The 4,656-nt window shown below is 41.0% G+C and overlaps 1 pseudogene; it reads right to left on the bottom strand.

Annotated features, from left to right (window-relative positions):
* Positions 1 to 2,475: 2,475 nt before the first annotated feature.
* On the bottom strand, positions 2,476 to 3,434 carry LOC122747103 (annotated as a pseudogene).
* Positions 3,435 to 4,656: the final 1,222 nt, after the last annotated feature.

Below are 4,656 nucleotides of genomic sequence, written 5' to 3'. Positions count from 1 at the left end.
TACCTTCTCTCAAATCTTAATCAGCCACGTACTCTTGCCAGCTATTGAAGCAGAGATTGGGTTCAGTGCAACAAGGTTCACATACATGCTGGGAAGCTGTCTGGTAAAAGTTGCAGACACTCATTAACACTTTCACTGGATTATGGGCCATTTCTTTGGGCTTCACAGTCAATGTCTGCCATTGCATCCAGGGCCATCTCTAGTCATCATGATCTATATCTTGTCATTAGACTCAGATGGCTTCTGAGGAGAATGAGGCTGGTGATTTTGCAGCGCCATGCCTCAATTAAATCCAATTCCCTCCAAGTCATGACTTCACCTCCCCAATGTTATTGTCCTCTTTGAGAACAAAGGACCAACAGTAACGATACATTTCCTATTTTTTCCTTTAGTGTGGTATCATATAACCTGCAGGACAGAACATCTTCATCTCTATTACCTCCCTTAGGCTGTAATGTATGGTGAATATATGTTTGACAAGTGCAGCTGCCCATATCTGTCAAGAAGCATCTATTTTAACAGTCAGCAAAATGTGATGTATATTGTTTTTTTCACAGTTGAATTTTCGTTCCATACACATAGTTGTTTTTGTTTTAGTTGTTGTTGTTTTTTGGTGAGGCTATTGGGGTTAAGTGACTTGCCCAGGGTCACATAGCTAGTAAGTGTCAAGTGTCTGTGGCTGGATTTGAGCTCAGGTCCTCCTGAATCCAGGGCTGGTGCTTTATGCACTGTGCCACCTAGCTGCCCCCACACACATAGCTTTTGTATGTTTTTTACTGACTTCTCAATCTAAAGCTCAGAATTTTAACTTACTTATATTATCACTAAATATTCTACCAGTGATGAATTTTGCTTCTGATGACAATCATCCTTAGGTAAAGGAATACTCCTAAGCCCTCTAGGCTAGCATGTCTGCAGGTCAAGAGGCTTGCACCCACTGTGTTTTATGTGCAATGCAGTCAATAAGTCTTTGATAGCTTGTTCCAATCTGTCTGTCCATTAATATATAACTTTGACAATTTTCACTGTAGCAATTAAGCCCTTCTGGTACTTTTGCATCTTTTTCTCCAGTCATACATGCACATATGATCTAATTCAATGGTTTAGCAAAAGCAATATAGTTTTTGTTAAAGAAATTTTGGTAAAAACTGAATAATCCTAAAAATGACCTGCAATCTAGAATTTTTTTCTAATGGCTTAAAACTGAAATGGAGATAGATACCTATAGACTATATATTAAATTAGAAAAAATAACATTAGCTATGTTTTATTTTATTTTCAAAAGTTTTTGTTAAAAATTCTCCAAACACACACACACACACACACACACACACACACACATTTTTTTTTTTGGAGGGGGGATGAGGGTTAAGTGACTTGTCCAAGGTTACACAGCTAGTGTCAAGTGTCTGAGGCCAGATTTGAACTCAGATCCTTTTGAATCCAGAGCCAGTGCTTTACCCACTGGGCCACCTAGCTGCCCCCTCCCAATTATATTTTAATATAGTATGGGCTACACCTTAGGATTTTGCTGTCCATTTGACATTTCTACTTTGGAGAGAATCAATTCAGGAACACTTCAGTGCTCACGTCTTGTTAAATTCATATATGAAACAAAAAGTTAACAGAAGGTTTTTTGTCTGTTTGTTTGCTTATTTATTTATTTATTTATTTTTAGTGAGGCAATTGGGGTTAAGTGACTTGCCCAAGGTCACTCAGCTAGTAAGTGTTAAGTGTCTGAGGCCGGATTTGAACTCAGGCACTCCTGACTCCAGGACCGGTACTCTATCCACTGGGCCACCTAGATGTGCCCCCCCCCCCCTTTTTTTACATGAAAGCTTAGATTTATTTAATGCCCTCATTGGAAATGTTATAAAATCTTGGAATTCATACAAAGTTAACAATATTGAAAGGGAAATAATGTTTCCAATACAATCTTCCCATCACTTTAATGAACAAAGACGGGAACTTAGGCATGTGCCCAGAATTGTTTGGGGATCTTCAGCTTTGGTTGACAATGGTCCCTTTGAAGGATGAAGCATTTCCCGTCTCCAGTCTGCTAAGAGCATCAGGTCGGCAGGCTTGAAAGCCCCAGGACTAAATGCTGACTCCATGAAGAAGGGAGATGAGGGGTGGAGGGGACGCCTTCCCTCCCTTTGACCACCCTTTTGGGCCCTTGGCTGTGGTGGGAGGTGTGGCTAGACGTAGAAAGGAAGGCCGGGCTTCCTGTGCAGGCCTCCTAGAAGCATGGGTCAGGGAAGGGATCAACATGTACCAGAAATTAACAGAAATTACAAAAAAAGCTTCTATTACAGAAAGAAACAGAATTTCTCAAAAAGGAAGCGAACCGTTGGAAAACTCCCTGCTCAGCAGAAAAGCAGCCGACTCCTGGTGTGAAGGCCACTCACTGGACATCGTGATGGACGAGCCCGGAACACCGAAGGCAGCACAGCCACATGTCACCGCAAGCGGCCATCAGGAGCCTTAGCGATCCTGAATGGATGTCATGACCCCATTGGCCAGCACTGAGAGCTTCCTCGCCACAGATATCACGCTTTGTTTAAACTGTGCTATATCTGAGGCGTTGGGCTAGACGTTGCTAAGGTTGTAGTTTCCTGAAGACTGTTTCCTCCACTCATCAAACAAGTCAGCGGAGCTTATGGAGGAGCTTCCGGAGAGTCTCTCTAGCTGAGCCCCTGTCTTGTAATCAGCCTGGTCTTGTCTTCCAAAATACATGTCTGATGAAATGGCTTTGACGTTGCCAATTTTTTTTTGCGCCTCATCTGTATTTCCAGCTGGCTCATAATCAGGCTTGCAACGTGAAGTCTGTCTGTCCGCATAGCTCGTCTCTTTGGAGCTCAAGATGGTTTCTATGTCTCTGAGGGGCTCGCTCCTCCAGAAGAAGTCTGAGCTGTCCTCCCACTTAGCCACAGTGCTGCTCTTCATCTCGGCAGGGTATTCAAAGTACCTTGTACTGGATGAAGTGAAATACAAATCCTCCTTGTCATGGCTATACTTCTTCCTTGGTTTGGCCAGAATGGGTGTCTCCTGTTCTATGATCTGCATATCTGAGACCACAGAGTGGGAAATTCCACTTCTCCTGTTCCCAAAACCCATCCCGAGTCTCTCTGATTCAATTTTCTTTTTGCCACCAAAGTGCATCTTCTCGTCTCTCGCCATTTGAATCTCCAGATCCTGGTAGGCCAAGCATAATGATGATGCTATGGAATCTTTGGAGATCGTACTGCTCCTTCCTCTTCGCCACTGCCTGGGCCTGCTTTTCAATGTTGCTTTGTAAAACCGGGCATTAGCAATGGACTGATCCAGAAGTTCCTTATCTATACAATATATTTTATTCATCAGTTTCATGTTCTTCCAGCATTTAGATACAACAATACTTCCAAGTAATTCTTGACTATGACTACATACTCCATTTTAGCCATTGGAAGTTGGAAAGTGTTCCAAAGGCATTTATTTTATGAACTTAAGTGTATATACATATAAGTATATACACATATATATGGACATACACACAAATATGCATATGCATACATGTACACACATATGTACTGTGTTGTTTGAAAATATATGAGGGTGCCTATCTCTGTTCTAGGTTTTAAAGGAACTTAGCTGGGGTTTCTAATATGTTGGTCCTTATAAATTAGATGCTATAGCACCAATCTTGGGCATTAAGCATTTAATAAAGCATATTAAATGTTAGTAAAGAGAGAGCACATGGCTCTGAAAGTTCAGAAGCCCTATATTAACTAGGATAGAGAGTGAGTGGGTGGGGACCATGTGGCTGCCTTATACAGCATCCCAGCCAAATGAGAAAGTGAGGGAGAATAATCTCCCTGCAGTTGGGATGAGAGGTGGCCCTTACAACACTGCTCAAAGCTAATCGGCTAGCATCATTCAAATCTATTAGTTTACTGTATTTGAGGGTGGTCCACATTAAAATGAGCATTACATGCTGAGGTCAGAGCCCAATGGGCAGACCCTCTGAGGGGAAAAGCTTTCAGGTAGGTGTGGTTTTAATTTCTATTGTTTCTCCAACTTTGCTGATTCTGGGCTGGCTCTGAAAGAGATAAGGCAAGGCTTGTGATGGGGACCCCAGAAACCCATTATTTTTTAACAATACTTAAGCTTATAGAATACAGCTGGTCACATGACAGACAGATGATCTAGAGATAGAGACTGATAGATAAATATATAGATATAGAGATGAATATATAGATAAGCAGATATATGATAAATATTATATGGATGATCAAGATGATTACGATTGATGATTATGATTGATGATGAAGTACTTATTGCACACTGGGCATTGGATTAAGTTGTAGATTTACAATTAAAAGTGAGAAAGTCACTGAAACTCCTGAAGGAACTTAACATTATAATGGGATACCAAGGCCTAGTGATTTCAACTTTGCAAAATCACATTTATATGCCCTCTTCATTATTTTGACATTGCCAGTATTATAATGCAGATCAAAGATTGCTGAGGAATCTGCCTGTCTAAAGTGTCACTCCATTCTAGTCCATCCCCCATTCTACCAGTAAAGGAATTTTCCTAAAGGATAGATCTGATTATATAACCTCTATTCAACAATTTCCAGTGGCTTCCTATGAAAATTCTTTGTCTGGGATTCA

Source organism: Dromiciops gliroides, chromosome 1 (assembly GCF_019393635.1).
Source record: "Dromiciops gliroides isolate mDroGli1 chromosome 1, mDroGli1.pri, whole genome shotgun sequence".
In the NCBI taxonomy this organism is placed as follows: domain Eukaryota; kingdom Metazoa; phylum Chordata; class Mammalia; order Microbiotheria; family Microbiotheriidae; genus Dromiciops; species Dromiciops gliroides.
Note: the sequence above shows the minus strand (reverse complement) of the source record. Positions and strands in the feature narration are given on the sequence as shown.